Below are 14720 nucleotides of genomic sequence, written 5' to 3' on the forward strand. Positions count from 1 at the left end.
CTTGAATGGTGCTTTTGCATTGTTTTGTTTGCATTCCACTCTCAGATAATGGAAGACAATAAAAATAATCCTCTTGTTTTACTTGTGTTTTAGTATGCTTCCTTTTATCCATTGTTTGGAACTTTCCTTCAAATGGTTGAGCTTCCGGTGTCAAAGTACCATCACATTTGTTGTAATTTATTGAGGCTCTTTAGTTATTTTATTACTCTAGTTGAATGGCATAACTTTCGGTTAAATTTACATTCAAATCTAATCTTACTTTAACCACCAGTATATGTATGTATATGTGTAAACAAAATCTTGTAATATTGTGTTATCTTATTAACTATGTTGCGAAGTTTATGTAACATTTCACTAGATTGTACTTTTTTTAAAAATAGGATTTTTTTTCATAATTTTTCAAACACAACTAATATCTACTTGGACTCCTTGTAAATGGAGTGTATTCTTGATTAACTTAAATACTTAAATTTGTTTACAACACATATCAATTACTAAAATTTCATAATATCAAAATTCAACATATCCATAAGTTAAAAAACATATTTTGTAATAATACTCGAAATTTGGGATGGGTAGTCTGGGTTGTTAGTGTTGTCAGTGTTAGAATACCCCTAGTGGTTTGTGTAAAAAAAGTCTCCTTTTAAAAGTTGAAAGATGCCCTTAAACTTTCGAAAACGGTTCAAAAATACCATTGTCTTTGGTTTTAAATGAAAGTTGCTAAAGTTTTGTTTAAAAAATAATCATCAACTATTGAAAAGTTTTGTTTAAAAAATATTGATGAATTATTGAAAGTTCCATAAGTATCCATTTAAGCTTAAAAAAAATTCAAAAAAATGTTCATCAATCCAATTCATACACCTATTTTTTTACACTTATAATAAAAAGCCCATAAAAAGTAGAGAACTTGTGTAGAGAACTCTTCACTCTTGCCTGAAGCTACAATAGCCCGTAGAAAGTAGGAGAGTTAAGCTTGTTAGGTTAGAATGCGTTGGGTTCGCTTGGGATCAAAACTTGCATCAAAACTTTTCACTCACGGTCGAAGCCACAATAGCTGGTAGAAAGTAGGAGAGTTAAGCCTATTAAGTCATAATGCATCGGGTTCCTTCAGAATCAAACTTTCGTAGGAAACTCTTCACTCTCGACCGAAGCCACAATAACACGTAGAAAGTAGGAAAGATAAGGTGGTTAGGTCGGAATGCATCGGGTTCCTTCCATATTAGTATTTGCGTAGGGAACTCTTCACTCTTGGCGAAAGCAACAATTTTCTGAAGAAAGTAGGTGAGTTGAAGCGATTAGATCAGAATGGGATGGGTTCCTTCGGGATCAATACTTGCGTAGGGAACTTTTAAGTCTTGGGGGAAGCAAAAATAGTTCGTAGAAAGTCGAAGAGTTAAGCCAATTAGGTTAGAATGCGTCGAGTTCCTTCAGGATTAAAATTTTCGTAGGGAACTCTTCACTCTTGGCCGAAGCAACAATAGCCCGTTGGAAGTAGAAAAGTTAAGCAAGTTGGGTCAAAATGCGCTTGGTTCTTTTATATATTACATGTTTATACCTTTTCAATTCAATACCTCTTTACTTTTCACTTGTCAATGTGTTATTAGTAGTTTAATTTAGCGATAAGTTATTGATAAGAAGTTCAGTTTATAATTCTCGTCGCATTAGTTAGGCTATGCTCATCGCTTAGCCAACGTCAATCGCCAACTACTCGAGAGGGCAAGTAGCAAGGATAAGGCTAATACGTGCAAGGGGGAGTTTCGCGACGAACTCCACCTTAGTGAGATAACTTCCATCATTTGTATACCGAGAGATGAAAAAGTGTGAACATTAGGCACCGAGAGGTTGTTGTCCTTAATTGCGATGCTCTATACGTTTTATAAGTGAAATCTTCTAGATATATCTCTCCTAAGCACACTTAATCATATGGATTCTGAGAGGTGACCATATGTGACGTTTAATGACTCTGAGAGGAGCACTTCTTAATTATAAGTTAGTTGAGCGAGATATATCCTATTAAAGTTGTCGTGTTACTTAATCGCATTATAACACAAAGACATTCCTTTGCTCTTTCTTGCATACAAGTTAGTTCCCATTTCTATTTTGTCATCCATATTCCCTTTTATAGAATCTCTAAGCGTAGATATCTAGTGGTAGTTTGTTCTTGTATTTCTTTTATACCATTCGTTATTCTTTAATTCTTTTATACTGCCTAGATGATAAGTAATACCTAAAATTAATATCTTGAATCAATTCCTTATGTTCGACCCGGGATCACCCCGGTAAACCTACCATTTCACTTGCACTTGGACAAGTAGTAAGAAAACTTGTACTCAAGAGGACTTAGTTGCCACACGATATGAAGGTCTAGTGAGCAATTCACATGCAGTTAACATGCTTAGTGATATATCGCCTAGATTGAGTATAATTTTCATTCACCATTTACTAACACTAAGTCCTGATTGTTGAAGAGAAACAACACCTCAATAACCGGAGCGATCGACTTCTATCTTTAGTTATTCGATCTTGAACCTTAATTGCACCGAGAGATGGCCTGGGATGAAACAAATTTACCTTTATTTTATTCAGTCTCGAGCATACATTGTCCTAAGATGCTACATTATGAAAGACTTCTGCCTTTAGTTATTCGATCTCAGGCCTTAATTGCACTGAAATGGCTCGGGATGAAAGAATTCTGTCTTTATTTTATTTAATCTTGGGCATACATTACATTGAGATGCTCCGAAATGAAATTTTTTTGCCTTTAGTTATTCGATCTCGACCTTAATTGCATCGAGATGACCCGTTATTAATAAATCACAACGAAGATATAAATCGCAAGGACGTCTATGGAATTTGTGAAAAAATAATCTCGCATCATGGACTTTTCTTATTTTGTTATACGAACCATAAATATTTTGGATTTTTCTACATTTATGTAAATTACTCTTAAATTAATCTAATTAATATTTAATTGGAAATCACCGCCACTTGGATATAGGAATACGGGAGCATCCCACATTCTCTAAATAACACCCACATATGGAAGTTATTATCTTAATTTAAATTAATGATCACAAATAGCAAAAAAGTTAAAACTATTTACAAAATATAGCAAAAAATTGAAACTATTTACAAAAAGACTCAAATGTGCTATAGAGAATTTAATTATTATGCTAATTAGTTTCAATTTAATTAGTATATTTGAAAATTCCACTTAAATTTGATTAACACTAAAATAATTAGTTAATATATATAATAATTATTTAAATCACATTTAATTAATATTTCATTTAAATCACATTTAAATGAATATCTCTCACATAACCAATAGTTTGAATTTAATTAAATAGAATTAAACTAAATTATTAATTAATTCTTCAATTATTTAATTTCTAAATTAAATATTTTATATTTGATTTAATATAGATTTGAATCATACTCATATATGAATTTCTCTCATAACCTATTGTTTGAATTTGTATCATATACGTATTAAATTTTAATCTATAGTTTTATTACAAATTTAATTCATATTAAATTAATATTTGAACTCATTCAAATATTTATTATTTCATAAATTAATTTTAAATCATATACAAAATTAAATTTATATAATAAAGTTCAATTAAAAGATAAATTTTATATTATAATATATCACCATACATTATACTAATTTTCAAAGTAAATATGAACATTTCAAATTACAGTCAATATGTAATAACCTTAATACCCTTTACATACTAGGAAGGGACCTAATAAATTTACATTTCAAAGTGAAATCAATTTATTTACTTTAGTTGTCGTATTATCCTTAAGAGCACCTCATGCCTCCATATCAATAATCATTTTATCTCATTGCAACAATCACCCATATAAATATTGAATCAACATATGGTTCTGTACCTAATGATGAAAAACTTGGCACTGAGCCAAGTATCTCCCCCAATAATCGTAAAGCTGATTCATCCTTTCCTTGTGTGATGCCATAAATTTTCTTCCTCACACTAGTAGCATAAAAGGTTGAAAAGAACTTTTCCAAATATTGTCTCTACATCTTTCACTTCTTCGTGTTACGAGAAGGGAAAAGCTCTCATGTTCGTCTCCTCAAGGGTTATAATGTGAGGACTCATTCCATTGCAAACAATATGGGGCTCGACTATCGAGAATAATATGGGGCTCGACTATCGAGAATATAACGACTGAACCCTAAGTGGAAGTCCATAAGTTCACTTTAGCAGTTAGCTAAATGAAAATCTACTTATAATATGGAGCAAGCACTAGAAGAAATTTGCTCTTTATTGTCAGTTTAGAACCGACATTAATGGCCTTTGGTGTCAGTTCGGAATTGACATCTATGCTAGCGTTATTAAAGGCCTTTAATGTCATTTTTGCTTTGATGTCAGTTTAAAAATGACATCAAATGCATCATTGATGGCCACTGATGTCGGTTTTAAATCAACATTTTTTATGGCGTAATTGTTGACCTTTACTGTTGGTTTTCCTTTAATGTCGTTTTTAAACCGACATCAAAGCCTTGTTTGTTTTTTTAATTTATTTATTTTAATTATTTTTCATGGTGTCGAAATCGACATTATTTGTTACGAATTACGACATGAAATGTTCGTCATCGAATATTAAAAAAGTATAAAAAATAATTGTTGCATGATTGCTAGCTGTCTACCACTCCATGGCAAACCTTATATATTACTTCCATATTTCACCTGCAAGGCAGAAGATCAACACCTACAAAACAAGCATACACTTCCACACATCCAATGGCAAACTAATACTATTTCTAGCTATATAGAATTCAAACCTACAAAACCAGCACATACACTTCCACACTTCGATGCAAACTAATAATATTTCTAGCTGCAGAATTCAACACCTAAAAACCCAACATATATACATTTTTCCACACTTCCATAGCAAACCAATATTTCCATTTCACCTACAAGGAAGAAGATCAACACCTACAAAACAAGCATACATTTCTACACATCCAATGGCAAACTAATACTATTTCTAGCTATAGAATTCAACATGTAAGAAACCTACAAAACCAACACATACATTTCCACACTTCCATGGCAAACCAATATTTCCATTTCACCTACAAGGAAGATCAACCCCTACAGAACCAGCATACACTTCCACACATCCAATGGCAAACTAATACTATTTCTAGCTATAGAATTCAACATGGTAAGAGGCCACAAAACCAGCACATACACTTCCACACTTCCATGGAAAACTACAAAAATACACTTTCCACACTTTCATAATACTACAAAAATACACATATCAATCAAGTAAATAATATGTAAAGTATTAAAGTATGTGTACAACAAATTCCTCCACTAATACACACTTTCCACATAGTACTACAACAAATACACTCTAAAGTCAACACCTAAAACACTACAATACAACACTTATTCATAAACTACTACAAGCAGAAAACCTCAAAATTAAAGTATGTACAACAAGTAGTACTAGAATCTCGTAGCTTATATATTAAAACAATTAGTATTAGTACTAGTAACTTATATACTACAAAAAAAGTGTAAAAGCTTACACAAATCGGCTAACAAAGCTTGCATATTTTGTTCGAATCTCGTCAATCTCCTCTTGCGTATATGCACTTTTTTGTATTAAACTACGTAAAAAGAAAGGTATGAAAAGAATAAGTTTAGATAATTTATGTAATTTGTAACATATAAAAAGTGAAAGTAGAAACTTACAAGGCTAGTGATGGGAGTACTAGAAATATGCACGATTTCATGTATATACTTTTGGACATAATACCCACACCCAACCGAATCCAATTGACGAGGACACTGCATGTATATAAATTACATACAAATTATTCTTATGTTTCATTGAAAATAATTATGTGTCAATGCAAATTACCTTTATAGGTTTCCATTTCGGATTTGACCGATAATGTTGTAAATCATGCTTAGCTTGCCATGTTTTTAATCCTCTATACATTTGGAAACATTAGAATTAGAAGACAATGAAGTCAAATAAGAAGTAAATCATAAGTCACATTTATGACTCCATGGATGTCTTCGTTAACTTTACTTTGAAGAGAGTCCAAAACATAAACACAGTTCTCTCGAAGATCGATGACATGCAACATCCAATGAAAACTACAATAAACATCTTCAATGTGAGTATACATTTAACCTCAATGAAAAACATAATAATGTGTTAATCTTATTTATTTACCCAGTATTATACGGAATTAGAACTATTTGTTCCAAGGTAGCCGCTTCTAACTGGTTGGCAAAATTTCTGGATCGGAGATCACGATCCTTGATATGTGATGTTATTTTTGCTTGGTCATAACAAAAAACTTGCTTCCACAATCACATTCATCCCAAAGATATCTAAGTAAAAGCAACCTTAGTTAAAAAGGAACAAAATAACTATAGCTATAGTATTGGACATAAAGATGAGTAAAAGATGTTTACTTACGTAATGTATGCTAGGATGCACATATAGCCTATTTCTACCATGCCGCAATAATGGAGCAAGTCCTAACGAGCTAAATAAATGAATTTGTTTTTACCGAATATTAGCTCGTTCATTAGGATGCGAACCATATCTACATCCTTCATATTGTTCACGACATGTCCATATAAGAGCTTAATGGTTCCATTAACATTTATGTAATTTGAAGAATACAGAACATCATTTGGGGTTGAATGCTCCAAGCACAAACAAAATAATATCAAAACCTAAAATACAATCACAAATAAATATCAAAGCTTCAATAGCACATAAACAAGTCAACGAGGTCATTCAACAATATTACCTAATGCTTGATTTAAAGTCTCTATCTTGCCCTTCACTGGAATAGGTAAACTACAATCTCCTCCTATGAGCAAGTCCACCAAGATTTTAACATTGGGACCACCATTGCTATCATCAAGTACGGTTGCTATTGCAACAATATTATTAATTGTTCCTATAGCCAATTTGCACGGTGTTTACTTTACAAGTATTAAAAGCATCATTAAGAACAATTTATCCTATAAACATTAAAATTTTAAAAGTGACAACAAAGTTAATTACCTTCACTTCTTCGTTCATAGGTGTGTTGCCCAAATCCTCATCGGCATAGAGATCTATGTTAACACTTCTGATGGACGATCTCAAGTGATTATGACCCTTTTTGTAACTTTTGCTTTTTGAGTCATCTTCTACAACTTGAGAACTTGCAATTTTCTCTTTCCCTTTCACTGTCTTGAAATATAGTGATTGAGAGACAAAACCATCCATGCCACGTACACGTCCACCATGCTCCTTAGAGCCCAATGACTCAGTCAATATGTCCTCATCTCTATGTGTTTCAGCTAATGCATCTCATAGAACAATACAAGTATTCATCATTAACTAAGTTAACAAAAGATTAAATATTGTATATAAGTAAATCGCAAGCAAACTTACGATTCGAGAGACACAATCTCGAGTAGCATCATCAAAATAATCATTGTTTTTTCCTTTTCTTGCACACGCACACGCACACACCCACACACACACGTGCACACACACGAACACACGCATGAACGCATGCACACATCCACAGACACATGCACGCAAACACGCACGTCCATCCATACGGGCACATGCGCACTCACACACACGCACACCCACCTACACGGGCACATGCGCGTACAAGCACACACACGCGCACAAATGCGCATGCACACACGCGCGCTCACATGCACATGCACACACACGCTCACATGCGCACTTGCACACACGCACCGACACACATGCACGCACGCGCACCCACACGGGCACATGTGCACTCATACACACAAGCACACGTACACCCACCCACATTGGCACACGTGCACTCGCACACGCACATGCATACATCCACACACAAGCACGCCCATGCGCATGCACGCACACGAACACACGCATGAACGCACACACACATCCAGACACGCACGCGCACACACACACACATACATGTACGAACATACGCACACCCACCCACACAAACATATGCGCACTTGCACACATGCACACACACACCCACACACATGCACGCACACGCACATGCACACTCATGCACACGGACACATACGCACTAACACACACGAGCACACACACACCCACACTTTCACACGCACACACAAGCACACGCACGCGCACACGCATACGTACACACCCACATACATGCGCACATGCGCATGCACACACATCTACACACACATACACACATGCACACAAGCACACACACATACGCACACGCACATCAACCCACACGGGCAAACGTGCACTCGCACATATGCGCACACACACGCACACACGTACATATGCACAAAGATGTGAAAATGAATTAAATTTAAAAAACAATTACATTAATTGTGTTGAGAATGACTTTTAAACTATATTCATTTAACTTAATAACATTAATTAAATTATAATTTCTATTAATATTGATTTAAGAGTGTCATTAGTGTAATTATATCAATATAATGCGATCTTATCCAATTTTACCAACAAAAAACAAGTCAAATATGGACTAGTAAATCCACACTCTTTGTCATAAGAGATATAATAACGTTTTTATGGGCCATTTTAAAAAATGACAAAACAACTTTTTCTTTTGAATTTTAGCAAATAGGATTTTTTATCTGAAAAAGATACATCAACCCATAATAACACTACAACAAATCTGGGTTGTAGTGTCAGGTGAAAAAAATGAAAAATTGTCTTTATTGTCGTTTTTGAAAAGGTGGATCAAACCGACATTAATGATAAGGGTTTAATGTCGTTTTTAAATCGACATTAATGATTTTATTTTTTTAATTTTTTGTATTTTGTAAACACTGACATTAATGACCCCTCATTTTTAATTTCTTTTTAAAAAATTGTTAGGTTTTAAAAACTAAAATTTTCCTCTCTTTCTTACTTTTCTCTTTCTTACTTTTCTCTTTCTTACTCTACTCTTTCCCTATCAATTTTTCTTTTCTTTCTCTCCAAGTTGGTTTCTAATTTTCTTCTCTTCTCAATCTGTGACCCTAGATCGCGAACGGCAACCAATCTTCATCGTGCTTCCGCTGCAAAAATCCTTGGGTTTCTTCATTTGATTGTTAACTTGTGACTGCTAGGTAGCATTATTGATTATTAATTGTCTTTATTTTTTCAAATGTGCAGCCTTATTCATACTATCTTTTGTTAGAAAAATGAAAGAAGAGAAGACATAGAAATGAGCTTGGTAACTACCATTCTTGTAGGTGGATTTGCCAAAATGGAAAATGTAGAGTAAGTAATTTTGGTATAGCTATTTGGAGTGTTATGTGAAGCACAATATCTTCATAATGTAATGCGTTTTGGTTTTCGATTGAGATCAATCTTGGTAATTAATTGTTTTGAATTGTGTTTTATTTTATCTTTTAGTAGTAAATGTTTTTGTTTTCTTTAGTTTAGTTTGAGTATTAGTCTGTTTTGATATATTTGTAGGTTGCATCTATTTATCCATATATTTATCTTTGATCAATACCTAGCTAGTGGAGTCTCTTCTTTTTATGGGCTTCCTTATATTCCATGTTCTTTTACTATATATTTGAGATTTTCACCTTCCATAAATGAAATAAATTAACTATTTTCATTTGAAAAGAAAAACGATCCAATAGGAGTTTGTAAGATTATTTATCATCTCCATTGTTTAACTTTCTCTATAAAAACAATGTTGCTATTGATGGGTAAATTTATACAATTAAGAGTAAGAAGCCTATAGACTAGCATTGCTAAATTGAACATTCAAAATTTGCTTTGAAGTAAGAGTCGAGGATGGTATAATTATTCTTTAGTTGTATTCCTCTTTTTCTTATAGATCTTTGAAGAACCAAATTAGGTTATTTTCTTCTTCTTAATGAGTTGTTTGATCAAAGCTTATTTTCTTCTTTATTTTTGCAGCACTTTTGGGTTGCCATTTCAATTGTCTTCTTTGTTGCTGCTACATTATTTACTCTACTGAAACTTTGTGGTAATTTTTAATTTTCCACATTTAGATTGCAGTCTGTTTAGTTTGATTTTAAATAATATGTACTAATTTTGCAAATTCTAGATTTAATCTTCCCCAGGTTGTAAAGTATATTTTGGTCTTAGATAGCCAGCCAAGCTAAGCTAAGTAGATGGAAGCAATTGTTGAAGTTGAAGATTGTGAAAGCGTTTAAGGTTTCTTATTTAAGTCTTGTATTAGGATCTAGTTTCATGTATTATTATAGAATGTATATACAAACGCAATATTAAGATTTCATTTTCTATATACAAATGTAAAAGAAAAATATTGTAGTTCCTAAAATAATATTAATTTTATTGATTTGTTGGTGTGAGAAAAAAATATTTATTTACACGTATCTAATGTCAGTTTATAAAAAATGAACAATAATGCAATAATTATATATTTTTTTTGTAAAAATAGATCCAAAAAACAAGACTTTAATGTCGGTTTAAAAACGATATCAAAGGCAAACCGACACTAAAGGTCAACAATAGCACCATAAAAAATGTCGGTTTTAAACCAACATCAATGACCATACCGACATTACTGATGCATTTGATATCGTTTTTAAACCGACATCAAAGCAAAAACGACATTAAAGGCCTTTAATAACGCTAGCATAGATGTCAGTTCCGAACTGACACCAAAGATCATTAATGTCGTTCCGAACTGACACCAAAGATCATTAATGTCGATTTTAAACCGATATTGAATGGCAAATTTCTTCTAGTGTAACCAAATTTATATAATTTGAGAATCAACATTTTAATAATTTTATTCAATCTTACTAACTTCAAAATAACCAAATTGAATTTGAATTTCAAAATAACAAAATTATAATTTAATAGTATTTGAGAATCTCAACGATAGATTTTGTATCAAAATAACCTTAATTGAATTTCAAAATTAAAAAATATCAACTTGTTCGATATATTTATCTCAAAATAATATTAATGACTTGAATATCAAGATAATTAAATTATTATTTTAAAATTGAAAGAAACTCAACATTAAGAAATATCAACTTGTTCGTATACAAGCACACGCGCACACGAGCACACACAGACACACACACACGTGCACATGCGCACACACGGACACGCTAGCGTACACGCACACTCACCCACACGCACACGCGCACGCACACATATGCACAAAGATGTGTAAATGAATTAAGATTAAAAAACAATTACAATAATTATGTTTAGGAGTAAAAATCATGTTCATTTGACTTAAAAACATTAATTAAATTATAATTTCTATCAATATTGGTTTAAGAGTGTCATTATTTCAATATAATGCGGTTTTATGCAATTTTACCAACAAAAAATAAGTCGAATATGGACCTGTAGATCCACACTCTTTGTCCTAAGAGATATAACAACTTTTCTATGGGTTATTTTAAAAAATGGAAAAACTATTTTTTCTTTTGAATTTTAGCAAATAACATTTTTTGCACGTGCATGGTATTTTACAAAATATCCACCTTCTCCAACTGTAATTATTTAGTTTCTACGTTGTAATTAATTTATGTCATTTATCAGCTTTTAATTAATTTTTACTTGAAAAATATACATCAATCCATATTGCAACTTTTTTTTTAATATCTTGGGACTCAACTAATTGATTCAATATTTTAATAACTTTATTCAATCTTACTAATTTCAAAATAACCCAATTGAATTTAAATTTCAAAATAACCAAATTATTATTTTTCAGAATTTGAGAATCTCAACATAGATTTTGTATCAAAATAACCTTAATTGAATTCAAAATTAAAAAATATCAACTTGTTCGCTATTTTTATCTCAAAATAACATTAATGGCTTAAACATCAAGATAACGAAATTATTATTTTAAAATTGGAAGAATCTCATCACTAAAAAAATCAACATGTTCGCACATGCACAGACGATCATCACAACCCATAACTTTAAATTCTTCAAAAACAACAAAATTAAATCAAGACAGAAAAACAGAACAAGAACTCTAACCAACAATCACAAAAAAATCAACCTTAACTCTTGATCCTTGCCATCCATTGGGAGGTTCAACATTGGACATGATAGAGAATAATCGGTTCCCAACCGCAAGTTTCGGCATCGGAAAATATTTTCATAGGGAAATGAAAATTTTGGAAGTGGGTAGTGAAGAAAAATAAGGTTGAAATGATTTTGTTTGTAGAGTGGGCAAAGTTCTGGCCGGTGAGGAGAAAAGGGAACACATGGGGTTCGACTTACGGGGATTTTTCTTAATGATTGTTGGAAGAACAAAAAGATTATGAAGAGATTTAAGGGAAACAAAAAGAATGGAAAAATGTTAAATCCCAAAAGACTAAATGGTCAATTGAATGTTTAGGGAAGTTTGATCCGCCTGTTTTAGCAGTTTTCTTGCTTCTTTATGGAACTGTTGTAGAAAGAGTAGAACGAGGACATAGTTCACTTTTTTTCCTCTTTACAAAGTAACCAATGACTTAAAAGAAAGACATTGCACACTAAATGCCCATTAGAAAACAATATACATCGAAAAGAACAAAAAATATGCAAAAATTCAAAATGAAAGTGCAAGCAGAACAAAACGGACTTGATTCACCATGAACAGATAGAACAAGCTCCAAAACGGATTTTGAGTAGAATTTCGTCTCAGATTTGCAGTCTCCAGGTTTTCCAAAACGTTCCTAAGAAAGAATCAGCACAACCCACAACTTTAAATTCTTCAAAAACAATGAAATTAACTCAAAGCAGAAAAAAAAAGACAAAAACTCTAACCAACGATAACAAAAAAATAAACCTTAACCTTTGATCCTTGCAATCCATTTGGGGGTTCAGCACTGGACTTGATCGAGAACAATCAGCTCCCAGCCGCAGGTTTCTGCATGGACGAAGATTTTTCGAGGAGGGAAATCAAATTTTTGGAAATGGGTAGTAAAGAAAAATAAGGTTGAAAAGATTTTGTTTGGAGAGTGGGCAAAATTCTAGCTGGTGAGGAGAAAAGAAAAGACATGGGGTTCAGATTCGAGGGATTTTTCTTAATGATTGTTGGAAGAACAAAGAGATTGTGAGGAGATTTAAGGGTCATGACACAAATATTAAATCAAAAATGAAGAAATGGCCAATTGAATTTTAAAGAAAGTTTCACCTCCCTGTTTGCAGTTTTTTGCTTACTTACGGAAATGTTGTAGAAAGAGTACACGATGAAATAATTCACTTTGTATTTCTCTTTATAAAGTAACCAATGACTTAAAACAAACACATTGCACAACGAATCACCAACATAAAATAATATGCAATAGAAAAGAAAGACCCAACTAATGTGAAACTAGAAGACACACATGTCCTCTATTAAGGTAGAGTCGAGGTAATGTAGAAAAATTGATTGCCGAACAACCAATTTTTCTTAAATCACCTCAAAATTACCTTATAAACTATACCATTACTTTTTTCTGATATTCCAAACCACTTGCCAACTGAAATTTGCTTTTGACAGTATACAGTGCATTTCCTGAAATTGAATGCTCAATCAAGAAATTGGAAATGAAATTGGAAGTAGAAAAAAAATGGAAGGAAGAAAAATACCCAAAAAGTTCTTTGTATCATTATGAACCGAACGAACAAGCCCCAAAAAAGATGGGCAGTGGGATTCCCACTCAGATAAACTGCCTCCATGCTCACCAAAACATTCCTAACAAAGGATTCAGCTCCCTATCAACGATCATCACAACCCATATCTTTTAAATTCTTCAAAAACAATGCAATGAAATTAGAGCAGAAAAAAACAGAACAACAACTCTAAACAACGACAACTAAAAAATAAACCTTAACCCTTGATCCTTGCAATCCATTAGAACCGGCACTCGACAAGATCGAGAACAATCGATTCCCAGCTGCAGGTTTCAACATCGACAAAGAATTTCCGAGGGAAATGAAAATTTTGGAAATGGGTAGTGAAGTAAAATAAGGTTGAAACGATTTTGTTTGGAGAGTGAGAAAAATTATGGCCGGTTGGGAGAAAAGGGAAGACATGGAGTTCGATTTCTAGGGATTTTTCTTAATGATTGTTGGAAGAACAAAGAGATTGTGAGGAGATTTAAGGGTATCGTCACGAATGGCAGAATGTTAAATCACAAAAGACTATTGTTTTCTTGCTTCTTTATGGAAATGTTGTAGAAAGAGTAGAACGATGACATGGTTCACTTTGTTTTTCTATTTACAAAATAACCATTGACTTAAAAGGAAAGAATTTGCACCACAAATGACCATTAGAAAACAATATACATAAGAAAGAATAAAAAATACGCAGAAATTGAAAATGAAATTGAAAGTTGAAAATAAATGGAAGGAAGAAAAATACTCCAAAAGTTCCAAATGCATTACGATCAAGAGAAATTTGTATCAACATGAACTGATCGAATAAGCTCCAAAATGATTTTGCAGTGGGATTCCGACTCAGATAAGCAGTCTCCAGTCTTGCCAAAACGTTCCTAACAAAGGATCATCACGCCCATAACTTTAAATTCTTAAAAAACAATGGAATTGACTCAAAGCAGAACAAAACGAAAGAAAAACTCTAACCAACGATAAGAAGAAAATAAACCTTCACCCTTGATCCTTCCAATCCATTTGGGGGTTCAGCACTGGACATGATCGAGAACAATCAGTTTCCAGCTGCAGGTTTAGGCATGGACGAA

General features: G+C 32.8%; 1 protein-coding gene and 1 long non-coding RNA gene across 2 annotated transcripts in view; one reads left to right on the forward strand and one right to left on the reverse strand.

The window, feature by feature from the left end:
* Nucleotides 1–14720, reverse strand: part of LOC116403315 (NAD-dependent malic enzyme 2, mitochondrial-like) — a 101600-nt gene that overhangs the window by 27358 nt on the left and 59522 nt on the right. The window lies entirely within an intron of this gene.
* On the forward strand, nucleotides 9149–10220 carry LOC116403318. Its single transcript, XR_004216011.1, has 3 exons — nucleotides 9149–9291; nucleotides 9946–10015; nucleotides 10097–10220. It is a non-coding gene; the product is annotated as an uncharacterized LOC116403318 (long non-coding RNA).

The sequence above is a fragment of the Cucumis sativus genome, chromosome 4 (assembly GCF_000004075.3).
Source record: "Cucumis sativus cultivar 9930 chromosome 4, Cucumber_9930_V3, whole genome shotgun sequence".
Taxonomy (NCBI): Eukaryota; Viridiplantae; Streptophyta; class Magnoliopsida; order Cucurbitales; family Cucurbitaceae; genus Cucumis; species Cucumis sativus.